General features: G+C 36.4%; 1 long non-coding RNA gene across 4 annotated transcripts in view; it reads right to left on the minus strand.

Annotated features, from left to right (window-relative positions):
• Nucleotides 1-5869: 5869 nt before the first annotated feature.
• Gm31145 overlaps nt 5870-27702 on the minus strand; it is a 145238-nt gene continuing 123405 nt past the window's right edge. For all 4 annotated transcript variants that reach the window (XR_881160.1, XR_881159.1, XR_390442.2 and 1 more), the window contains one exon: nt 5870-9793. This is a non-coding gene — a long non-coding RNA (predicted gene, 31145). The remainder of the gene's footprint in view (nt 9794-27702) is intronic.

Below are 27702 nucleotides of genomic sequence, written 5' to 3' on the forward strand. Positions count from 1 at the left end.
GGTTAGATGGGTCTACTCCTATCAGGGAAGACCTTCAACTTCCCTCAATCGGATACCGAGCTTATCTAAAAGTGTCCTCACAGAAGCAGTCAGAAAACAAATGGCATGGTCTCATGACCCATGGAATCAAAACAATAGTGAGGAGTTCACACACACACACACACACACACACACACACACACACACACACACACGTCTGAAAGCAAATAGGTCTCATAAATGTTTGTCAAACCTGAAGGTCCTAACCTGTCTTGCAATACTCATTGACATGTGAAGTCACAGACCTCTCTAGGACTCTTCAGAGGATTTCAGACTGGGAAAGGTAGCGCCATTCCTGTGCTTCAAACTAACATTGAGAAGGGGCGTTTGCATGGAATTTAGACTGGTCTCATATGGTTGTTATAAGCATAGAATTGGAAAACTTTGTTAATAAATTTTAATACCAGATTAGGACTTTTTCTATTGAAACTTCCTTTATCTATAAGAGAACATTCAGCACTAAGATAAATTCTATTTCCTTGTTAAAAAGAATATATGAAATAAATGGTGCACTTATAGTATGTAGGCATTCATTATATGTTCAAGAAATTAACATAGTAATACTAAAATATTTAATATACTTTCAAATGACATTTAGAAAATTTAATTTTTATGTATGTCTGTGTTTCTATGAATGAATGTGCACATTTGCTTTTAGGTGTCTTTCAGAGGCTAGGAGAGCATGTCAGATTCTCAGGGACTAAAATTACATGCAGTACGCAGAAATTGACATAGGTAATAGGACTTGTACTTGGTCCCTTTGGGATTGAAAAGAACTCTTAAACACTGAGACATCTCTCCAGCCCCTCAAGTTGACTTTTTTCTTACATAGCATAGTTTGTCAGTATGCTGTATAATTTTCTGTCCAATCTACACAATCTAAAGCCATCTGAGGAAGAAAACTCAATTAAGAAAATGCCTCAATAATACTGTGCCCCAGGCAAATTTGTAGGGCATTTTCTTACCTAATGATTGATGAGGGAGGGCCCAACCTACTGTGGGTGGTGCCATCCCTGGGCTGGTGGCCCTGGGTTCTAGAAGAAAGCACGCTAGGAAAGTAAAGAGAAGCAGGCCAGAAAGAATAGTAGACCACTCTTCTATGGTCTCTGCATTAGCTCTTGACTCCAGATTCCTACCCTGTTTGAGTTCCTAGCCTGACTTCTTTTAGTAATGTACTAAGATGTGGAATTTTAAGCCAAGTAAACATTTTCCTTCCCAAGTTGCTTTGCTCATAGTTTTTTTTTTTTTTTTTTTTTTTTTTTTTTTTTTTTTTTTTAAACACAGCAATAGCAGTTCTTATCAGGACACTCAATATTCTGTATCTTCTCAAATAGGTATTAGGAAACAGGAATAATAACCCCATTTAATGACAAAAACAATCAATTTAGGAAATAAACATAAATTAAAGAATTAATTTTAAAAATTAATCACCTTTGGTTGTAAATGTCTATACTTGTATAGTAACATTTCTGTACTAGATTTGCTATGTGTATGATTTTAAAAGGCAATCGTTACCTAGGTATTTTTATATAATTCTCTTTATATACAAGTACTTGCGAAATTATAAAATATGCTCACTGTAATTTATGAAATCAGCAAATGTGAAACTTGATATCATTTAACGCTTACTTTAAAAATGTATGGGAACTGGGCCCAACTAGATGACTTCTCTGATGAAGGTACCTACCTATCAGTGAGACTGACAACCTGATTTTTATCATCTGAATTGTGTGACATCTTAATACATCCACAATCATTTATGGATCATTTACACACACACACACACGGGCACACACACACAAGCATGCCATAGCATATGCATGCATATCAGTGTACAAATACACACTTAAAATAAATAAAGAGTTTAGAAAGTAAAACCCTTTACAAAATGCATGGAATAAGTGCATAAATTCATTGGTATGGATGTGAAGGGAATTTCTTAAATAGAACTTCAATGTCTCAGGCTCTAAGAACAAGAATTGATAAATGGGACCTACTGAATTTAAAAACGTCTGTAAGGCAAAGGACATAGTTGATTGGGTACGCTTTTAAAGTTTAGAAGTTTCTGGTAAAAGCAGATCAGACTTTTTAACCATCATAAACACAAACTAATAGTCTTTAAGCTAAGCTATAATATGAATTCTTAACAAGTTAAAAATAAAAACCTTAGTTAATTGACATTTCTTCTTGCTAGTTTTTACTTGTAGAAAAAAACAGCACTTTTTCTTTTTAAAATATTGCATTTGGCAACATCCATTTACTTGATGATAATGCAGGAATATAAATTACATGTTTTTTTAAACCCACAATGGGTCCATGTTATTTTTTAAATATTTATATCTATTATTTGATAATTTCACATTATCAATCCTGAGGACCTTCACTTCCCAGTCTTGCCAGGAATGCCTCCAACACATACTTGGGAAGAAGGGGGGGGGGAGAAGGAAGAGGAAGAGGAGGAGGAGGAAGAGGAGGAAGAAGATGAGGAGGAAGAGGAGGACAAGGAAGAGGTAGAGGAAGAGGAAGAGAAAGAAGAAAATCTAATATGTGTTGCCAATGTAATCACAGGAGCATGGTTCCAGTAGCCATTCCCTTAAAGAAAACTGAGTCTATCTCACCCACACTGCTGCTCCACTATCAATTGTGGAGAGCTACACTTGACCATCTTTATTATAATTTTCAAGAGTTCTCTTCTATGACTTTCTGTTTACTCTTACTTTGTTGATAGGGTAGGTGTTGTCATAGGATCCTTCTACGCCCCTCCTTCTCAACTGTGAGTCCATATCATTAATACCATGGCAAAAGTAGCTTGCTTGCCCTGACAGTCAGAGGAGCAGAGATCATGGACTTACACCTTGTTTCTGATGACAGCACGGACCACTGACATTCATATGGTGTCTGTCATCAGCATGTATCACTGACATTAGCATGTCCTCCAGTTAGATAATATATGAACATCATGACAGCCCTCTGCTGCTGCATGGACACTACCACTGCTTTCAGCAGACACACAGGAGGACATCTGCCTCTGGTGGTAACCATCGGCTTGGCTCTTGGAAGCGGCATGGCATGGGCATCTCTAATAAAGTTACACAAACTGACCAGCAGTACATAGTGAATATCATAGCAGGTCTTTGGAACAAGAGGAAGGAATACATTTTATTATGCCCCATTAAGATTTTAATCTTTCAGAAAACAATAATAGCAGGCAGGAAAGTATGATATTTTAGTACGATCAATAATAGTTATTAGGTCTTCAAATTATTACGATTAAAAGAGATAATATTGAGGCAGCAAACCATTCCACAATTTCAAAATAATCTAAGATTTAAAAATAAAAACCTATAGTTTAATCATTTGATGACGTTAATAGAATACTTTTCCCAAAGAAAAAGAAAAAGCAGAAGATTTTTCAAACCAAAAACATTAGCATTTCCAATATGCTGCCTCACATATTGAATATAAGGAGACTCATTTTAAAACCTAACCTCTTCCATTACAGTTTATTGTTTCCTGTGGACATTTCTAAATCTCATATATGCTTTAAACAGTCTTAAATTTAAATACTACCACTTCAAGTTTAAGACAATGAAGCTTGACAGTGTATTAAAATTCTAACCTTTTACCATATTTGTATTGGAATTTTAATCCAGCAGCATAGATGCTCTGAAAAGGGACCACATCCAAAGACCTTCCAGGTCTGTGTGATCTGGGTGGAATAACAGTCCTTCCACCCCTCTGGCTCCTCTTAGTACACAGCTTTAATCTGCAACAATGGAGGTAAAGTTAATTTGTAGAAGGAAGCAGCCATTTTGAAAAGTGACATCTAATTGAAGGGCAGATAAAGTAAGGACTTAGGAATTAGAGAACGATTTGACAGCATGAGTCAGATAGGAGAAGCCCAATTCTCACTAAGATAAGAAAGAGAAACTGCTTAAGAGCAGAGAGAGAGAGAGGGGGAGAGAGAGAGAGAGAGAGAGAGAGAGAGAGAGAGAGAGAGAGAGAGAGAGAGAGAGGAGGGCAAGGGAGGGGAAGAGATGGGGGAGGGGAGGGGAAGGGAAGGCATGAGAAGGGGCAAAGGGAGAGAGGGAGAGGCAGTGTGGTGCGCAGTGCTTGGTGTGTGTGTATAGTAGTATTACTGGGACAGTTTTACAAAGAAAGCTTGCAGAGAAAACAAACTATACAACAGATTAAGACAGAACAAGCTAGAGAATGAGAAAGAGCCAGAAGATTTGAATATATTGCCAAAATTATTAAGAGGCCAGGCAGAGCATTTCAGCCAAGAGAAGCCAGATTGAATCAGTTAGCTTGGAAATTAGATGTTATCTTCCAGGTCTAGGCTCAGGGATAGTTAGAACACAGAAGAAAATGCCCTGGGCTCACTCAGCTTGGGCATGGCTCTTTTCTCATCACTTCATCTGATAAATAAAAATTACACTTACAAATAGAGATATGATGTTGTTCTGAGCATGTGATGTGGACCTGTAATCTCAGCCACATCAGAGGCTGAGGCAGGAGGATTACAACTGAGACCCTAACTGAAGTAAAATGCAAAAAAGCAGGACAGTAACATAGCAGCACAGTAGTAGATGGCTAGGTTCAAGTCACAGAAATGAAGAAAGAAAAGGAGATGATGACAAAGCAGTCTTCTTATGGCAGAGACCTGGAGAAAACTGCTCAACATCACAAGTATTGACAAGCTTTTTAATAGAACATCTCCTAAAATCCTGCTCAAAATTAAGACAGAAACCATCACTTTTTCTTCACAGATACAGAAATGTTATGTATCTTTTGAAAGATAACAGAATAAGGCAAATCCCCAGCTGAAGTTCATGGCTAAAGAGAAACTGATATAATGCTTTGGAAAACTATTCATAGCTAAGGAGACATAGTTTTGGTGCTTTGAAAACCTGTATCAACTTCCCTTCTTTTCATTTTGCATCCTCCTTGTACTTGACCCTTTAGTGAGGCCCAGGTTTTTCTAACCACTCACGCAAACTCATCATTCACTTTAAAGCTGCTACTTTTATCATTTGAAAGATGTATTTGTTTTTATTCATAAGTGTGAGTGTTTTCCTTGCATGTATGTAAGTACACTTCACCCATGCCTGGTGCTCCCAAACAGTGCTGATAGCTTGGGTCTGAAGTTACCAATTGTCTTAAGTTGCCACAATACTGGAAACTAAACCCACTCTCTCTGTAAGAGCAGCAGGTACTCTTAACTGCAGAACTATCTCTCCAGCCTCAGAAATTCCTACTTCCTACATTCTATTTTCAAAACAGTAACCATTACAGATACAGATTACAAAAGATTAAAGGAATTGACTTTGAAATATGAGACAATAATAACAAAGTGCAAGTGCTTATTTCAGGTAAGGAATATTAACATATAATTTGAGTAGAGAAAGTGATTATGTGTATGTGTGTTTTGTGTGTCTGTGTGAACATACATAAATGCAATTATTCCCTTCTCTCCTAACTCCTCCTTCTTGCCTTGTTCCTTTTCTCTTTCTCCCATTCATATCGCCTCCGTCTGTCCTACAAATTCTCCTATCCTTTGTCCCTCCCCTTCTCCCCTCTCCCCCTTATGTTGCATGGGTCAGCCTTGAAATCAAAGTGCTAAGTCTTCCTTGTCTCCTAAGCTCATGAAATTAAAAGCATCGCTGTACCCAATGCCTCCTTCTATCTTCTCTCTATATTACAACCTACCTAGGACATGTTTAAACAGTTTTGTGTATGAAACACTTCCTGATAATGAGATTTGATTCATGGGTGTTGCTGTTCTATCCGTGGACCTAATCAGATCAATCCTTGGATTTAAGACATTGACCCTTGTTAAAACAATTGACATATTTATTTTTAACAAATAGAAAAACATAGAAAAGGAAAAAAAATCTAATGTTAGAGTACTGGAAATGTTTTTCTCTAAGGTAACATCAGAGATTTTGATAGGAGCATATTTGGAACAGAGTTTGGGTATTTTATTGGTATAAACACATGTTCAGTTATGTCAGCTGCAGTTTGAAAAACACATCTTTAAGAAATATAAGCTTAATGTGCACTTTTAAAACATTGGCAGAAAATAATGGGTGAAAAACACCTATGAGAAGGTGCAATCATGGTTTCTAACATTAGTATATATGCTATTTGCATTTTAAAACAGCAAAATTGAGAGCAAATTCTTTATAGAGCTCAATATGATACCTTTCTAAAGGTATAAATGAAAATGACATCTAGGGGGGTCAGAGTAAGGGGAGTGACAGAAGCTAGATTCCATAAAAGTACAAGGTAATACCAGGAGCATGAAAATATAGCTGAATTAAAGAAAACAAAGCAGTCTTGACTTAGCTGCTTTTTAACATTCAAAAGACAGACACAATATTCTGTAGTAAGCCCAAGTACTGAGGAATCAACCCACTGGAAAGCAATTTCTGCAACTGTATTCAACTCATTAACACAATTACTCAATGGTTTTATTGAAAATTCTATAGAATGTTAAACTAGGTTTATCTGGAAAAACCATTAAAAAGCTCACTCTATTTTTATCTTCTATATTTTAATGCCCTTTGATACTCAAAGCAGCCTACACCACAATAAAACCTAAACACATTGCAAGGGACTTACACAAAAGTTTGGAGTTTGTTTTATTTTGTGTATTACCAGGGAGTAAACCTAGGGCCTGTCTATACCACACAAGCATTTTATTTCCCTGTGGCACCTCCCCTACCCTGAATATTATTCTTGGATACAAGTACTTCTATAGTTAACAAACTCAAGGCAGCCCTCTCCTCCAATCACATTGTTAGTTTAGTTTCCTACCTCAGCTACTGCCATATCCTTCTCTATTAATACTGATATGTCTAAGATAACTGGAGTGGGTTACATACCATTATACCTGAATGCAGAAACACTATTATGTTAATAAGAAATTCCCATACACTTGCAATTTTGTTCTGAAACATTCTACATATGTGTAGAATGCTACTTTGTTAACACTTCTTGCTTCACAACAGCATCCCTGCTGCCCAGTGGTTACATTACTCTTGCATCACTACTTTCTTCTTGTTCCTTTTCAACAAACATTATCCCATCCCACACTCTGGATTCAAGAAATTCAAGTCAGAACTTACTTTTCTCAACTTCCGGAGGTAATTATAGAACACATGAACTAGTCATATATGTTTGTTGCCCACTGGAGACTCCGTGACAAAATGCATGTTTCACATGTGTGAGGTCTTGGGCTCAACTGTGTCTTCTAACTTATACCAAGCCCAGGTACTTTTGGTCTTCCTTTGTTAGTAGCCAGTGGTCTCTATTTCCTAAGAGACCAGTGGAAGTTTTTATCATCATCCTTTATAACTTGACCTATTGATATGCCAACACATACTAAATTAGCATTATAACCTTTGAAAATAAGCATGAACAAAAAGCCCAGTTTGTAGTATTTTATGATTTTTTAAGGTATGGCTTAAGATTCTAAGATTCTAAGCTTCTATCATGATGTAAAATGGGGAAGCAATGCATAGTAAAAGAATTACACTTTAAATTTTAAATTAACCCTCAGTTTTCATAATTGTTTATAATTTTGTCTTATTAAACAAGGTTTCTCTTAGAGGTATGTATACACTTATCTTCATTCTTTGTTTTTACTAAAATTATTATGGGAAAAAGATAGTAATCATATCCAAATGTTAAAACTTTAAGGATTTTTCTTTTAATTCACCTTCTCCTTCTATATCTAATGAGACCATGAGATACTGGGTAGGGCAGGGCATCCTCTTTAGCTGTCCTGTAAAAACTAGCTGATTCAAAGGACTTTCCAGCTTCTTAAAGCTTAGTGACCAAGCAAACTATATGTTTGCCACAACTGAAATCTGGCAGCAAAGATCTCTCCAAACCTACCAGGTGGAGAATCATTTTTATATACCCTAAAGAGAAAACAGATGTCTTGGCAAGCCAACTGGCTTATATGTCTGTCAAACATATAGAACTCTTGCTGCCTGCTCCATCTCAACAGCTATCTATACAGAAGACAGTAACAAAATACAGGGGCAGCAAATGGGAGGTGTGATTTAGAAAACTGCAAATATATATATATACAATTTAGAGAATTGAAGGCAGGGTTTCCTATAGAAGTAGCTATGTGGGCAAAACCTCAATGATAATTAAAATTGAGATCACTGAAAGAGATTATCAAACATGCATGCACTCACAAACAAACACAAACACATACATTGAGTAGATATTTCAGTAAGAAAAGCATGTGGACTAGATTTATAAGCTCTAATATTAAAATGATACATGATGGTGGCTCAATATTGTAGGTAAATTACCGCATTCATAAGTAATGGTTAACTTCATATAGGAAAGAAACAGCTAGAATAAGGTCATATGGTTACCATACCTCAAAAGGAGAAGCTTAAATACTGAAAAAACAAGAGGGAATGGGGACAAACATGCAGCTGAAGCTTAAATACTGAAAAAACAAGAGGGAATGGGGACAAACATGCAGCTAGAAAGCAGCTTAATAGTCTGTATTAAAACTTAAACGTGAAGTTTATTAATCAACCTCGCTTGTGGATACATCAGGGTCACAGGATACAGCTGTCCAGTTGTGTGTTACCAACACATGGATGAATATCATTTACATTGAGCAGGGAGGATGCATAGTATAAAGTTCTCTGAGTATTACAAATATCCTAAGTTCAAATAAATGTAACGTTTATAGCCAAGCAAAATAATGAACTGAAAGTAACATTAGAAATTACATAATTCACATAATTAAGATAGAAGACAAGGAGCAGGGCGGGGTAGCATATAGGGAACTTTCGGGATAGCATTTGAAATGTAAGTAAAGAAAATTTCTAATAAAAAAAAGATTGAAGACCATGTGTATTTCTAAATGAAAGGATGAAATATTAGGAATATGTTACATATGTATGTCTTTGATAGAAGTAATCTATGATGTTTGTGAATTACTAAAAATGTATAAGAGTAAAAACAACCAATCATACATAAATTCACTGGTTTCTTATATTGTTTCCCTAGTAATTCTGTCTTGATCATCATTGAGAATTTTTCCCTGACCTCTCATAATTCAATATTCTGAGTCCAGAAAAGAAATGGCTGTTTCCATCTGTTCTGTGTAGAGTGAGTAATATTTGGTTAAGTTTATGAATAAAAATTAATATGCACATCCTGGTATGTGCTTCACCAAATTTTGGGTTATAATTTGGTCCAGGATCAGGGTCTTGACAGAAGGGTCTATGCATGCTCATCTTTACAAGTGACCTGGGAATGCTGGCTTAACACTCTCTGCTTTTATTCCATATTCTTGCCTTTAAACACAGTGAAGTAAGTTTATGTTTCAAAAAATTTTCATATTCGGGCCAAACATGGGATAACTTCAGTAAATGAGCATGGCAGAGTTTACAGAACTGGTTTTTCACTGAAGACTTAGTTGAATCAGCTTTTTCAATGACTTTGGATTTTTATCAGAAGCAAAGAAAAATCATTCTTCCAGCATCAGGAAAGTGGCTTACCACAAATAATTGTTACATTTAATTTGTGTTCTGTGCATATCAAACTTAAAAAAAAAATCATGATTCTCAAGACTATGGAAGATTTTCTATCACATAACAAAGTGAGAGGCGAGACAAAAAGAAGCAGGCCTGAAAGGAAGACTCGGGGGTAGGTTGCAAGCTCTCAAGTTCAAGGTAGAAGAATTTTCCTACTGAAGTAACAGTTTCCCTTCCTGCAGAAGAAAAAGAAAAAGGCATAAGAAAAATTCCAGACAGGTTGAGAAATCAGCCGACAAACCTCATTATTGATGGCGTCAGGTGGTAGATCAATGCTGCAGGAAAATCAATGGTAAAAATATTTTTAGTGGTGCATACAGATGAATCACCTCAGCAGCAATTCTTCATGGAAACCACAAAGGTCTGTAGCCACCCCGAGAGCTAGTTTCCTAGGAGGCAAGAACTTACATGGTGTTTCCCAGATACCAATTATCCCTGTGCGTTTTTATATTTTGGAGAATATGTAACTATTTGCTACAAGAGGCCAAGGTAAGGAAAGGTGGTGGGAAAAAGTAAATTAGAAAGAGACAAAGGAAAGCAGGGAAGGGAGAAAAGAAGGCACTCTTAGATATTCTACTGACAATGAAATGCAATATTTTGTATAAAACATTTAATGAATACTTGTTATCTCCATGCAAACACCTAAATTTTTATAGAAAAAGGTTAGAAACCATACATAAATGTATATATCGATGTCTAACTTAAGGAGAGTATATAAAAATACTTAAAACTGTGTCAAATGTTGAAGTTCTAGAACAAATACCAATAATAAAGATGTTTGTTTAAAATAGATAGGGACAGTGGGATGATTTTATAGAATCACCCTGGTATACAGCCTCCTGCCCAATCTTTCTTTGTATGTAATCAGTTAATCAGATTTTAGTACTTCCTTGACCCAACTGACCCATCAATAAAACAAAGAAAGAAAACCCAAAAGCTTATTCCTGGATAAGGTTCAGAGTTCAAACAAGAGCACCACCAGTCTTGGGATTACTCCCTTTGGAGAAGAAGTGGTAGTTTGAGTTATGATGGCCAAAGTATTAACTTGTGAATGTGTGGAAAACCCAGAGGAAAATATGGTGTGTTGAATGTGTTCCCAGTGTCTTCAAGAAGCCACAGGGTGCTCTCATTTAACAGTATATTATTTTTATATCAGCATAATTAATTTTCCTTCCTTCCTTCCTTCCTTCCTTCCTTCCTTCCTTCCTTCCTTCCTTTTCTTCCTTTTCTTCCTTCCTTCCTTCCTTCCTTCCTTCCTTCCTTCCTTCCTTCCTTTCCTTCCTTCCTTCCTTCCTTCCTTCCTTCCTTCCTTCCTTCCTTCCTTTTCTTCCTTCCTTCCTTCCTTCCTTCCTTTTCTTCCTTCCTTCCTTCCTTCCTTCCTTCCTTCCTTCCTTCCTTCCTTCCTCTATCCCTCCCTATCTCCCTCCCTTCCTTTCTTCCTTCATTACTTCTTCCCTCTAGTACTGTAATAATACTAATTTCCAGACTCAAATATGTTAGGCAAGTTTATGTTTTTTAACCAAGCATATACTTCATTTGCAAGACATTAAAAATTCGTTTACAAAGCATTAAAATTCTACATAATATGTCTTGATACTTCCTTGTTATTATTTTTTCCTTTCTTTTTCTGTGTTCTTCAATATACATAATATGTCTATTCATTGTTCCTTTAAAATATCAGATACTTCCAGGTCTCAATCTCTCTTTTATCCTTCTCCTCTCTTGTCACTTTTTAGCTCATGCTCATTCTTTCCATTCAAGTTCCTAAATCCCCTACTTTCTAAACATTAATGCTTTTCCTTCTATGGAATTATCTCTTACTCTACTGGTCCAATGAACAGATACCCACCCAATTTCCATGAGGAGATTAGGTATCTTTTCTTTTATTCTTTTTCTGAGAAAATCCTAAGAATTATTTACTAGGTCTTTTTTTTTTCCAATTTTTTTGCACATTTTTATTAGATATTTTCTTTATATACATTTCAAATTTCAAATGCTATCCTGAAGTTCCCTATACCCTCCCCCTGCCCTGGTCCCCTACCCACCCATTTCCACTTCTTGGCCCTGGCATTCCCCTGTACTGGGGCATATAAAGTTTGCAATACCAAGGGGCCTCTCTTCCCAGTGATGGCTGACTAGGCCATCTTCTGCTACATATGCAGCTAGAGATATGAGCTCTGGGGATACTGGTTAGTTCATATTGTTGTTCCACCTATAGGGTTGCAGACCCCTTCAGCTCTTTGGTGCTTTCTCTAGCTTCTCCATTGGTGGCCCTGTGTTCCATCTTATAGATGACTGTGAGCATCCACTTCTGTATTTGCCAGGCACTGGCATAGCCTCATATGAGACAGCTATACCAGGGTTCCTTCATCAAAATCTTGCTGGCATATGCAATAGTGTCTGGGTTTGGTGGCTGATTATGGGATGGATCCCCGGGTGGGGTAGTCTCTGGATAGTCTATCCTTTCTTCTTAGCTCCAAAGTTTGTCTCTGTAACTCCTTTCGTGGGTATTTTGTTCCCTATTCTAAGGAGGAACGAAGTATTCACCCATTGGTTTTCACTCTTCTTGATTTTCTTGTGTTTTGCAAATTGTATCTTGGGTGTTCTATTAGGTATTTTCTTCATTTACATTTCAAATGCTATCCCAAAAGTCCACTATACCCTCCTACCCCTTTCTCCCCTACCCACCAACTCCTACTTCTTGGCCCTGATGTTCCCCTGAACTGGGGCATATAAAGTTTGCAATACCAAGGGGCCTCTCTTCCCAATGATGGCTGACTAGGCCATCTTCTGCTATATATGCAGCCAGAGACACGAGCTCTGGGAGTACTGATTAGTCCATATTGTTGTTCCACCTATAGGGTTGCTGACATCTTCAGCTCCTTGGGTACTTTCTCTAGTTCCTCCATTGGGGGCTGTGTGTTCCATCTTATAGCTGACTGTGAGCATCTACTTCTGTGTTTGCCAGGCACTGGCATAGTCTCACAAGATACAGCTATATCAGGGTCCTTTCAGCAAAATCTTGCTGGCATATGCAACAGTGTCTGCATTTGGTGACTGATTGTGGAATGGATCCCTGGGTGCGGCAGTCTCTGGATGGTCCATCCTTGGAGCTGAGACAAAAGGATGGACCATCCAGAGACTGCTGCACCCGGGTATCTTTTTAAAATAATCAACTTACTTCAAAATTGCTTATATACCTTACACATCATATATTGTCTAATGAAAATAAATAATTGTTAAATGATTAAGTATCTTTCTATGTCCAAGAGCAATATATAATAATTTATCAGTCATTTGATAACACTTGAACTATGATAACAACATTGTTTTGCTAATGACAATAAACACAGACTACCTTGCATATATTATACACTGTCTCAAATGCTATAGAAATTCAATTTCATAGAACTACCACAAGGGTTTCTTTAAAAGTAGCAAGAATCTCATCTGTTATTAGAAATGTGTAACCATCCATTCAGAGGATATGCTTTCTGAAAAGTTGCTCTTGATCACACTGCTGCAGAATCTCCCAGGTAAATATTTTATCCAGAAAGCACAACCAATGTAGGAAAGCTGTCCTAATGTATAACATCCTTTTCTTTCTGAATATTATAGTTAAATTTACCTTCATATCCTACATAAACCATGTACAATTAAAGGATACTACACCAAAGTATAGCTCATTTGAAAGACCTCATATGACTATAAGTTTGGAAATACTATCAGACTTCACCAGTGAATTTACCATGAATTATCAAAGAACAGAAGAGCTATTCCATGAACAGAAATCCTTTGCAGAAACAGAGTTTTCATATCCTGGACAAAAAGAAAGAGAGCTATGGTAGAATACCCACGTATTCTACCTAGTATCCTTCTTCACCAGGCCCTGCACTTTACTGAGAGCAAATAATCTTAGAAAGGTGAGGGTTTCAAACCTGATTTTAACAGAAGCAGCTGTAAACAGAGGGTGCCTTTTAAGGGCTAATTCCCTAAGGGTGTTTTAAAATGACACACACTTTACTTCTAGAAAAAGAAATAATGACTACTAGGAGAAGAAAAGTTAATCCCTCTCGGACACAAGTCCTTCATTAATTGTCTATGGCAGAGTGGTCAGCCTCGAAATCATATATCTACTACCAACAAAAGTGGACTCACAAAGCTGTTATTACTATATATTTATGCATGCATATACTACGCATACAACCATAATAATCAAATAAAAAGGGTCTATCAGTTTGAGGATTAGGGGGATATAGGAGCAGTTCAAGGGAGGGTTATCTGTGAGGAGTTGGAGAGATGGAAGTATCCCCTGTGATTTAATTCTATTTCAATTAAAAACATGTTATAAAAAATTTGCTTAACCAATGTAAAAATCAAGGAATATATAATACTATATATAAAAGTTAAAAAAGAAAGTTGTAAAGCAGAAAGAAAACATCATTAGCTTTTTTGATATTTTTAGTATTTAAAATATAATCTGAGATTTTTATGCAATTTTGATGGGCAGAAAATCTAGTTTAAAAAAAAACTGAGAATTTTGGCTTAGAACTTAGGTCTCACCACTCGTTCTAAAATGCAAAACTTCATGAGCTAAACCAACCAGTTATGTCTTTGAATTCTACTAGAAAAGTATAGTTATAGGAGAACATTATGCTCCAATTTGGATAGGCTGCTAGGTGAATGCAGAGAGTTGTAGTATACCAGAGAAGACACCTACAAATATAACACTTTACCGGAAGCAGCCCCAGGGTTGGAAAGTTTACTCTAGAATTAAAGCAGTTGAGTTTTTGTTTAAGTTCTTTGTTTAAGGTACTTACATAACCTAAGATCCAGTATAGTGCTTTTTGAAAATAATATTAATTCCATTCCCATGTGGAAACAAGCATTGTGAAAATTTATTCCTTTGGATTTGTTAAATTATCAGAAATGGACTGTTATGGGAGATTCTTGACATATATTTGTTCAAGATGTAGGATGCACTATACAGAATGAATTCCAGTGTATTTTTCTTTTATTGAAGACAGTGATTTTGTATAATATAACTTGATTATGATTTTTTCCCTCCCTGTTCTTTCAGTTCCTTGCAACTTTGTCTCCCAACTATATCCACCCCTTTCTGCTTCCTGACTTATTAGAAAATAAACATATTTCTAAGTAATAAAAGGTAATGTAGTAAGAACACACACACACACACACTGGAAAAGGACATGATAGCAACAATAACAAAAATGGAAGGGGAAGAGCCCAATAAAAGGCATAAGAAACAAATATAGACCCAGAGATACACTGGTGCACATACTTGGAAATCACAAAAAGCAAAAAACTCAGAACTCATAATACTATGTATTCAAGGGATGTATATGGTAAAACAAAGAGAAAAATAAACATAAAAAAATTTAAAACAGTTCTGAAATAATATTATGACACAAGGTGCCTCCAAATAAGCCAATGAATTTAGTTCCCATGTTTACCTTCTAACATTATCACCCTGACTGGTGCAGGCCTATGCAGGTCCTTTGAATGTTGCCTCAATCTTTGTGAGCTCAGACATTCATCAGTCCTGTTGTATTTAGAAAGTCTTGTTTTCTTGGTTTCCTTCATCCCCTTTGGCTTAATCTCTTTCAACCCCCTCTTCCCTAGAGTATCCTGAGCCTTGAGGGGAGAAATTTGATGGAAAAATCCTGTTTAGGGATAAGTGTTAAAAGGGCTCTAACTCCTTCTGTAATGTCTGGCTGAGGGCCTCTGAATTTGTTCCCATCTGCTGCAGGACGAAGCTTCTCCATTGATGTCTGAGCAACACACTGATCTATGAATGTAGCAGAATGTCACTAGGGGTCATTTTACTGCTACCTTTCTTGAGTACAACAGTAGAATTTGCTTTTATCCTGGGTCTCTGGCCTATCTTGTCTCAGGTACTTGGTTGCCCAGGTAATGTATTGTACAGATTACATCTTGTTCAGTGATCCTTACATAAAATATAGTCTTTGCTTACTCCCACAAGCTTTTTGACATCACTGAACTTGCGTATCTTGCAGGAAATTCTCCATTATATGTCAAAGGGTTTGTAGCTGGGTTGGTGTTTACGCTTTCCCTTTAGTAATATGTGGAATACTTTCGGGAATCAGGAATACTACCCAGTAGGTTGAAGGCTCTATGTAGGCACCAGCTTACAGTATTCAATAAGTTGTGTGGGTATTGTATTCAGCAATAGGACCTTGCTTTCTGATTGTAGGGGAAAAACCTACAGACTTGGCAACATTCTTTGTTGTTCCTGAGTTTCCATGGGAATCCTTGGGCAAACAGGTCAATTAGATTTAATTCCTTACCAGTACTCGAAGCTTTATTTGTTGAGAAGAGTTGTTTATTTGGGGCTCTGTACCCCCCCCCCATTATTTGGCATTTTCACTTAGATAACTTTCATATATGTATAATATTTGAAGCTTCTACTGTATTGGGTTTCTATAAACCCCTTTAATATCCCTTAATTTTAGCCATGTATTTTCCCTTATCCCCACTTTCTTTCCTCCTACTGATGTGATGCTCTTGTTCCAGCTTCCTATCTCCGCCCATCCCGAATTATTCTATTCCCCCTTTGTAGAGTGATCTATCTGCCACCCTAGTCCTTTATATGTAAACTTGGCAAAACAAATGATTGTAGCTGTTTGTTCATTGACTCAAGAGCTGATGTCTACCTATAAGAGAAAACATATTATATTTGTCTCTAGGTCTGGGATATGTCACTCTGATATTTTTCCTATTTCCATCTACTTACCTGAAAATTTTGAGATTTCATTTGTATTAGCAGAGTAATATTCAACTGTGTAGATGTACCACCTTTCCTTAATTCATTCTTCTATTGAGGGACATCTAGGTTGTTTTCTCTTCCTAGATATTATGAATACAGCAGCAATGAATATCCTTGAGAAATTATCTCTCTGATAAGATAAAATGTCCTTTATATGCCCAAGAGTGGTATAGTTGTATCTTGTGATGTATCTATTTGCAGTTTCTTTCAGGGGTGCCATACTGAATTCCATATTGGCTGCACAAGTTTGAACTCCCACCAGCAACAGATGAGTGTTCCCCTGAGCTATATCTTTGCCAATTTGATCTGTCAATTTTTTCTAAAAAAATGATCTTAGCCATTCTGAAGAGTATAAAATGAAATTTCAAAGCACCTTTTATTTACACTTCCATGACAACTAAAGATGCTGAACATTTCTTTAAGGGTTTCTCTAATGCTTGAGCTTCCTCTATTGAAAATTCTGTTTAGATTGGTACCCCATTTTTAATTGGTTATTTGTTTTCTTGATGTACAGTTTTTTGAATTCTTTGTATATTTTGGGTATTAGCTTTTACTGAGTATACAGCTAGTAAAAATCTTTTTTCCTCTGTAGGTTTCCACTTTCAAATGGCAGTGTCCTTTGCTGTTCAGAAGCTTTCCCGTTTCATGAAGTTCATTAACTAATTGTTGGCCCTAATTATTGTGCTAGTGTTCTGTTCAGAAAGTCTTTTCCCGTACCAATGAGTTAAAGGCTATTTTTCATTTTTCTTTTCATCAAATTTCAATGTAGACTGTGAACTTTCTTTGATAATGGCATGCCACTGTTGAGTTTCTGATTGTGTGAAGGATACTATACTGGTGCAAGATATTGATTGAATGGAATTAGATGACATACACTTTATGGGAAATCTCTACATCTACTTCAGGACTTTTTTGGCAGACCTTATACTATTCAAAAATTAAATTTTATGGTTGTTGAAGTTTTAGCTGTTTACTACCAATTTATACATACTTAGTTTTCACCTTTAATTAACCATAAGCTTTTTAGAAGTTCAAGATGATGTCCTAAATATTTTAATAGCTGTCTTATGATATACAATACTTCAACCTGTAAACATTTTATCAGTAAAGTTCTTTTGCAATGGTCCTAATTTGTATTGTCTCCTGGGAACCAGGTTATTCTTTATCTACCTGCTTACTTAAGTTTTTCAAGGAGACATTTCAATGAATCACATTTAATAGAAGAGAATATAAGTTTTTCTTTAACCTTGGATAGATTGGCTTTAAAAAATTTATAGAAGGAAGAAAAATAATATCTAATTTTCAAATGCTTCACTGCATAAAAATATCTGAAAGTTCACTGAATATCACTCTCTGGAAAATATGGATTTTGGATTATGTCATAACATGTGGCTTTACTTGATTGAGGTGAAAGGCAAAACTAACTTTGGAGATGAACTCATGGAAAATTTCATAGATAAAAACTTACAATGGAAAGCTGTATGTGTGATCGTTCCGTAAATAAAAGTGTTTTTTCCTAAGAATTACAATAAAAAGTCACCATAAAGTTTCTAAAAACAACAACAACAACAACAACAACCAATTTATAAGACAAAGACGGTATCAAGATTGCAGAAGATTTAAGAAGAATATGGACACTGGAAATGATTAAGCATCATTATGTGGAAGATTCCTGAACTTCTTTAGCAATATGGTTCACATGTACTTCAAAAAATATTTCAAACCTGAAAGAATGCAGAGGATTCTATAGTATAGTATTACTTAGGGCAGACTCCAGTGTCAACCACACTGGATATCCACACTCCTTGATGATACAGTTTAAAACACTATGGTTCAGGTAATGTCATAGCTACTATGATTTAAAATACATATTGTGACAAACATGTTTTAGTAAAACTTTTTTGAGACAGTTTTATAAATGTCTCAAAGCCACCGCTTCTCTCACTGCCAGTCACCACTAGCACTCATTTTGCTTTTGTTTCAGTATTTTCAGTTAGCTAAGATCATGATTATATGAAAAGAGTCCATAGTAGCATAAAATTAGAACATATTTTCCTGTGTTGTTTAGTTTTTCTAAGATGGGAAATTCATTTTCTCCACATAATACAAATTAATCGTAATAGTCAAAGTGAGAAGAGCCTCTTTGCTATGAATTACTTATTTACCATACACATTAACACACATGTATCTGCTACATCCAATAACATAGAGATCATTGTTTAATTTAATATGCCTTTGATGCCAGAGAACCTTAAGATTCCAAATTGCTGTATTATAGACATATTTTAAATTGTATATTGCAGAAGAGCACATACTTTCGTTTCACCTCACAGACCTATACAGCAATCTCTAGTTCCCATGATTACAATTAATCAGAAAAAATATTTATCTCATTCTGTTAGTGGTTATTGGTTTGTGATCTACCCTATTTTGCACAAATATTTTGTATAGTGTTTTACTTTCCTCAATCCCGATAGCTTTTCTGCCCTCATAATTTCTTGTTATTATTTTATTGAAAAAGTTTCCACCAGGGTAAAATATTTTCATCCCTGGTTACAACGAATTTATTAAAATAATTACGATGTACAAAAGCCTTTATGGCTGATGTCTTATGAATGCTATTTTTTCCTTTATACTATTGAATTTCACAACTACTAAATATGCCAATTAAAATGAATTGAGAATATGTAAAGAAGAACAAACCTAAATATCAAAAATGTTAAATAGTATGTTTAAAATAAGTGAATATTTAGAAAAAATGTTAAATATATATTTCTAATAACTTCACCAAGAAAACACACATTTTCCTTTGTGTTCGAATTCCCTGATTATCATAAAATCATTAACTATCCAACCAGTTTTCATAAGGTTGTCAGTGGATAAAAGAAGAATTAGCCTTTACAAGCTTCTATGAAGTGAAACCTCATTTTCAAAACAACTCAAGAAATGTTTATTTGGAGGGACTGATTAAAAACATTATTAAATATTCATTAGCTCCCCTATTCTTCCTTCCTCTTTTATTCTGTAAGCAACATTGACCGATAAGATCCCATGGTCTAACACCTTCATTATGAAATGCAAGCATTTTACCATAGAGAAAGATATTAAAAAGATTGAATCAGGAATGAATAACCTGAAATTTTTCATTCTTAGGAATAAAGGTACTAGAATAAAAACTAATCTTACATTTTATAACAGAGCACTTTACTTTTGTTAAAACAGAGACTATTTATTATCACAAACATTAAGCTTTATATTTTACTCTAATTTTTTTCCTATGAGCTTCATAGTAGACACTGAGATCATAGAGGTGTGACTAAGGAATTACATATTTAGCTTCCTTCTAACAAGGTGACCATTTTGTAAGACCTCCAATTCTCAGAAACAGTGACTCATCCCCAGATCAAACTCATTAAAGGTTATTTAAGCAATGCCAGGAAAGGATGTGACTCTATGCCAAGGTTTTTCTTCCCAACTCATCAAAAGAAGCAATGTCCATGTTTGCAAACAAGTTCACATAGATTTATCAGCACATGTTTGTGGTTTTGGTAGCCATAGGACTGGTTTTCCAAATGAAGAATTCAAGAGCAGCCTAGAAGCACCTGGAACATGAAAAGATTATAACTTAAAGCAGTCACATCTCTGGTCAGGTGTGCATGCAATCCAGCACAGGGGTAGAAACGAAAAAAAAAGATTACTGTATTATATAATCATTGTGTTCTAATGCTTATTGGCTTATTGTAATGTATCCTAAAGTGCATGGCAAAGTAGAATATTATTAATTCAATTCTAAGATTGATCGTGCCAATATTCTTGTTAAATCAATTGAAGATAGGGGTTTTTTTTTGTCATAATTCCATAGAGCATATATTGTACCCAGTTATTACTGAGCAATTCTTTATGGTTATTCTGTCTTTAAAGTTTAGAAACAGAACTGGATTGAATTTGTCTCCTGCACATCTTATATAAGAACCCAGTTGTCACATGTTAAATTGATGTATGTAAAGCTTAATTCACCATTTGAGAATTTGATGTTCGAGCTACAGAATGATTCATAAATAGGTCAAGGTACTGAGGGAAAAAAAAGATGTTTGATTATTCAATCCAACAAGAATTTTATGCAATTTCTACTAAGACTCATGGAACATAGTAAAAGAGATGGAGAGAACATAAGAGCTAGACGGTATAGAGAAGGGTGAGAAATGCCATATTCTGGCCTTGTCAGTTTGAACTCACACATTCAGCAGTTGTGGTTGCTTACACAAGATGAGACCCATAAATGGTTAGTTATGGATTTGGGGGGTTGGGGAGGTTGTGCTCTACTCATTCCAGCTGAATTGACTAATGAGAATTCTGGGATATAGGGAGTCATTATTTTCTGATGTTGGACCCACTAGTGATCCCATAAGGTTGCCTTCAATAGTTCAACCAATGGCCATACAGAGGGTCCTGGCTAAACTCAAATGGGTCAGTCACAAATCTAAAGGACATGAATATGGGAAGTGGATGGAGGAAGAGGTGGAACTGAGAGATATGTAAAGATAAAGGTGTATAGAGTATAAGAGTAATTAAAATACAATATATACATGTATAAAATTGTCCAGGAACTAAATTAATTTTTAAAAAGTACCAGCAATTGAAAGATGGAGAGCACTCATATTACAAATATGTAAAAATTAAATGTATTCAGTGACTACATAGCTAAAGTTCCTGGTAATCCTTCTGTCTTAGTTAGGGTTTTACTGCTGTGAAAAGACATCATGACCAAAGCAAGTCTTATAAAGGACAACATTTAATTGGGCTGGCTTACGTTTTCAGAGGTTCACTCTATTATCATCAGGGTCCGAGCTGGGAAGCATCCAAGCAGGCATGGTTTAGGCAGAGCTTAGAGTTCTAAATCTTCATCTGAAGGCTGCTAGTGGGAGACTGGCTTCAATGCAGCTAGAATGAGCATCTTAAAGCCCATGCTCACAGTGACACACCTACTCCAACAAGGCCACACCTTCTAAGAGTGTCACTCCCTGGGTTGAGTATATACAAAGCATAATACCTTCCCTTTATTGTTTTCTATTTACATTTATCTTGCTTGTCCTTATCTTTTCTCCTTCTTTTCATAGTGAAAGCATTTTATGCTGCAAGTCCATATGGATTTGCAAAATACCTACAGACATCTCTATGGATAGTTTTATACATGAAATCATTGGTCCAAATGTCACTTTCCTTTTAATCTTCTAGTCACTGATGACTCTCTGCAGCTTTCCTTTTTTCTGGTGAAGTATTAAAATAGTTAATTTTATTTCTCTACCTGTTCTATGCTTACAGCATTGCACAATATATCTGAAGATAATGCTATACCAAGTATACTTTTGAACCCAGCTTAAATCCATGGACATGAACTCTACAAGAGCTTCTACTTCACACTTAGAATGAATCCATACTGTGATTTACTTGGCTGTGCTCTCATTCGCTTCTTCATTCATTATATTTCTCATTGTTAAGGCAAGGGAAGGGGGGTTGATTTAACACCACAGTTACAAAGTGTGCCTCAGGAAGAGGAGGCAGCTGGTCAAAGCACCCCATAGACAGGAAGTTGGAGATGTAAACAAGGATGCTCAGCTTGCTTTCTCCTTCTTCTTCATCCCAAGACCTCATACTGTTTTTCATGAAATGGTACCATCCACAATTATGATGGCTCTCCAACCTTAATTATCCTCAAAGTCCCTCATAGACATGTTCGGAGGTTTGTTTCCATGGCAACTCTAAGTCTCATCAAGTTGACTATCAAGTTCCAAGTCTAACTGCTTGATATGCCTATCACAATTTTTACCAGGTCACTTTCCATATTTCTTGTTCTGGCAGATGAGTTGCTTGAATTTCTAAGATTATTACTTTTATTCTAGCACTGAGTTCTGTAAATTCTTGTATAGTTGTGTATATATTCTCCAATTATGTCATGCCCATTACAGACCCCATTATATGGAACTGGATTTTGAAATTTATTGGATAATGTCCACAGTGCAAAATCTGGTGGTCAGCTCTCAATTACTTTGCTTTCCTGTGACGTTTTCTTTCTCTTGTATTTTCTCTATAGGTGAAAGCTATCCCAGTCTGTTATGTGGTTTGTCTAGCTTCCCTTGACTTTGAGATTGGAGCAACCAAGGCCATATACCTTTGGTCTTGATTTCACTCATAATCAATTCCATGGAGATTTTGTTCTAAGTTTTCAACTAGCAAGGCCCTAAATACCATTAAAATGCAGATGACAATCCCATAATATTGAACTGTTTCTGTAGCATTTCCACTTGATGATTCTTTCATTTTTAGATGTAATTTATTTATTTTTTACTTATCCACTTACATCTTCCTCCCTGCCCACTTCCCAGTCACCCCCCTCCCACTGTCCTTCACGCATTCCCCATCCCCTTCTACTTTGAGCTGGTGTGGCCACCCTGGGTATCCCACAACCCTGGCACTTCAAGTTTCCACAGGGCTAGATGCTTTCTCTCCCACCGAAGCCAGACATGGCAGCTCAGCTAGAAGAACATATCCCAAGTATAGGCAACAGCTTTCAGTATATCCCCATTCCAGCTGTTCAGGACTCACATGAAGACATAGATGCATATCTGCTATATATGTGCAGGGAGGCCTACTTCCTGCCCCTGGAACTCAATAGCTGGGTTGAGACTCTAAGAGGACAGCCATGACAGGTTTCTGTCTGTACGCATAATGACATTATTATTAATAGTGTCAGGGATTGGTGCTTGCCCATGGATGGGTCTCAAGTTGGGCTGGTTGTTGGTTAGCCATTCCCTCAGTCTCTGTTCCAACTCCCATGCCTGCATCTTTTGTAGACATGATAAATTTTGGATAGAAAGTTTAGTGAGTGGGTGAGTGTCTCTATTGCTCCACTGGAGTTCCTGTCTGGCTACAGGAGATTCCTCTTCAGGTTCTATATCCCCCATGTTGTGAATCACCAGCAAGATCACCCCCATTGATTTTTGGGCACCTTCCTTATCCCAGGTCTCTGTCTTGTCCTAGAGATGTCTCAGACCTCCCCATCCCCGTCAGTTGCAGATTTCCATTCATTATCATGGCCACCTTGCCATCTCTCCTGTCCCATCCCACACCTGTTCCTGAATCTGCCCCATCTCCTCTCACTCCCAGTTCCCTTCCTCCATCTGATTTTTATGACTGTTTTATGACCCTGAACCATACAAGTAAGCTTTCCTTCACCCACCAACCTTCCCTGCTTGTACTTGATGTTTCTTAGACATCATAGATTTAGGATGTCTTTTTTTTTTTTTTTTTTAAGTTCATTCCCAAGCCTGCTTTTATTTTTTTTTTATTAGTTTCTTTATTTACATTTCAAATGTTATCCCATTTCCAAGTTTCCCCTCCAAAAATTCCCTATCCCCTCCCCTGTCCCACTGCTCACCAACCTACCCACTCCCACTTCCTGGCCCTGTCATTCCCTTACACTGGGGTATAGAGCCTTCACAGGACCAAGGGCCTCTTCTTCCATTGATGAATGACTAGGCCATCCTCTGCTACATATACAAATTCACCCATGTGTTTTCTTTGACTGGTGGTATAGTTCCAAAGAGCTCTTGGGTACTGATTAGTTCATATCAATGTTCCTCCTATGGGGCTTCAGACCCCTTCTACTCCCTGGTTACTTTCTCTAGTTCCTTCATTGGTGACCTTGTGCTTCGTCCAATGGATGACTGTGAGCACCCACTTCTGTATTTTCTAGGCACTGGGAGAGCCTCCCAGGAGACAGCCAAATCAGGCTCCTGTCAGCATGCTCTTGTTGGCATCTGCCTAGTGTCTGGGTTTGGTGATTGTTTATGGGCTGGACCCCCAAGTGGGGCACTTTTACCCCTAATATTTATCCCTATTTTAGTTATACCTTTCCATTTGCTTATGACATTCCGGTCCTTATTATGAAACAAACAAACAAAAAAACGTACTTCTTAACTAACTGCTTTTGTTTTCACATAAAATACAATTGTCAGAAGAACCTGCAGTTTTCTATGTTGAATCAGCTTCATGAGAAACATCCTGACTTTTTGTCTCTATCTACTTACTTATCATCTATCTATCTATCTATCTATCTATCTATCTATCAAACATAATTCTGTTGACAAAATGAATGCTTTTTATAAAACTTCCTGACCCATCAATCCACTTCCTATCTCTGGAGTACCCAGACTGTCACACATGTTGGGAAAACTCTTTATCAAGCATGAACATACATCTATTGAACTAGGACCCATATGTAAATGTCCTCCAAATAATTTATATACACAGTGAATGGTAACTATTACCATAGGGAACTTCGAATCTCACTGGTCAAACTGAGAAAAGGTCAGCTTACAAGATAGAGATAAAAGCTAAGCTATGGCCTACATAATACATAACATTTAAAGATAACATGGTAGAAAGAGCCATGATTTCTTCAAAGGATTGTATTTCTTTGCTAATACAATAATCCTGGTTGTGTTAAATCTATTATTAAATACTATTCTTTTGGCTAGACCACTCAGATTATGTTCATTTTGCTCTAAGATCTGTTATCATGCTTAAGCTCTTTGTTTTAGTGGGAATTGTTACTCTCTTCACACTGGAAATGATACTATTTCTACAGCAAAAGACCCAACTAGCATCTTCACATACACACAGTAAAAAGTGGATTGCATTCATTAATCATATTCTAAGATTTTCTCGGCAACAATCTAAGTGACAAAACTTATTCTATTAGATGATCCCAACTTGATCCATAAAGAAACATGATACTTTTCTTATTTTAATTTGATTCCAAAGATCAGGATCATGATAGTGATTCTATTTTGCACATTATTTTCTATATTATTATAATGATACTGATAGAATTCTTTTAACTACTGTTTCGTCATGTCTAAAATCTATAAATTGCATATTAAGAACTAATCTCATGTCAACATTACTTAATCCACTAGAGTTTCAATTCAATAATAAAATGTGTGTTTATGAAGAACATCATTATTGAAGATAGTTAAATTGCTACAATATTTTGTCTGTACATATCTGATCTAAGCAGAAGTTTATAGAAAAAGAAATATGATAATATCTATGTAAACTCTCAGTACAGGTGAGAAAACTCCCTTATTAATAATCAGTAAAATTTCAAAAGTTACATTTGGCTATGGAAGTGCCTGGTGTTATGCCATCGACCTTCAGAGCCTACATATGAAGTACTTTTTAAAAATGTTTTTCTAAGCCTGTCCACGCTATGGTACATGTGAATTTAAATTGTACCTTATTATCTCTATTTCTATCTCTCTCTCTCTCTCTGTGTGTCTAAGCAAGAAGCATAGTCTTGCTGGTACACAGCACACTCTCAGAAAGTGTCACTTTACCTACTGCATAGTTATCTCTGTATAAAGTTTCAAGTAGAAAGGAAGTATGTTAAAAATTGCATATGAATTGTTTGCTATACTGACATTCATATAATAAACTAAAGTAAAATTTCATCAAGAAAAGGTGACCAGAGTGATTTGGTAACTCATTTTGTATGAATGGGCTCCCCTAACATTAGGTGTAAAAGCTTTGTCTATATTGTTCAAGCATTACAATGTATTATTCCATATGAAATAAATATTATGGGAGATTCATTTACATGGTATTCATTTACTTTTTGTTGCTTATCATTTTAATTCTTTTTTATTTTTAAGATAGATTGTTTACATTTTTAAAGTTAGCATTAAGCAGATGTACATTCAATTGTTTGGTTTTATTTCCTTTCCTTGAGATCAGGTCTTACTATGAAGCCTGGGTACCTGGTCCATGCCATGTAGCTCAGGCTGCTTTTAAATTCAGGCTGACCATCCTGAATCTACCTCCTGAATGCTGGTATTATAGACATAAAATCATCATGCAATCTTTAGCAAACTTCTTGGAGTCTAAAACGGGGATAGAAATGAAAATAAAACCATATTTCTTGTCCCCAAAGAAATTATTTGAGGGTTGTAGAGATGGCTAAGAGGTTACGGGCACTGGTTGATCTTTCAGAAGACTGAAGTTCCATTCTCAGCACCTACGTGGCTACACAACTATCGATAACTTAAGGGTTCTGATGCTTTCTATTGGTCTCTCTATACATAGCATGCACATGATGCATAGACCAACCTACACGTAGGCAAAACATCCAAACACATACAATAGATTAAATAAACATTGAAAAACTATAACTCGATCATGAAGTATTTATTAAACTATTCCTTTTGATATAGTAGATAGTATTCATGGGAAAACATTGTATAATCCAACATAAAAGTAATGAGTACTGTACAATTTATTTAAGTTTAGGTGTTATAGAACTTTAGATGTGGGTTTGAGTTTTAGAATGTTTCAAACACATGTAGCCTCCCTCAGCCCTGAAGCAGGTTGATCCAGACTGATCCAGACTTAGACCTTGCTGCCACTGAGAAGAAAATTACCTAGGGTGGAGCCTTCCGACCCCGATGGCTCTTTTGTTCAGCCACCTGCCACTGCTCTCTCCAAGACACTGCTACCTGCTGAGAAGCACCTGATACATTCAGGAGGAACATCCTATTCTGCACCATCACCTACAGGCTGGCTCCAGACACCAAGAATGGACTGGTGGGGATGGGCCTTCCCCTTTTATAAGTACACTCTCTTAGTAAATGGAGAGCCTTGAACAGAATCATGTCTTGGCTCCATTAACCTCTTGGCTGTCTAAGTCTCTTTCAACCCCAGCCTGCCTCCCTGGTGTGCCTGGTCCTTGTAAGCCGCGGGCAGGCTTACAACAAACACACACACACACACACACACACACACACACACACACACACACACACACACACACAGACACACTTGTGTGTGCACACACACGGACATGTACATGCACATGCTAACATGGCCTATTGCAATAGATATTTTCTATGGTTGAATCAGATTTTTATCTCTCATTGAGCATTTATATAGTCTCATGAGAGAGGGTGCCAGACTTTGAATGGAACAATGTTCAATGTGTTAATGTGGAAACATACAATGATAAAGAAACTATTTGGAAGGGATCAACTCTACATGAGGAACAATTTTCTTAGGCTTTTATAGAAGGGCCAAATCTGTAAACTAGTAAAGAAGAATTCTATTGTAAATATGGATTCTGACTGTGGATTTATAATAAGTAAACTAATGGCACAAAGCTGAGTTAGTACATGCCAACCTAGACTGGCCAAAGCAGAAACAGTCAAGCTGTGAACTTGTTATATT

The sequence above is a fragment of the Mus musculus genome, chromosome 4 (genome assembly GCF_000001635.26).
Source record: "Mus musculus strain C57BL/6J chromosome 4, GRCm38.p6 C57BL/6J".
Classification (NCBI taxonomy): domain Eukaryota; kingdom Metazoa; phylum Chordata; class Mammalia; order Rodentia; family Muridae; genus Mus; species Mus musculus.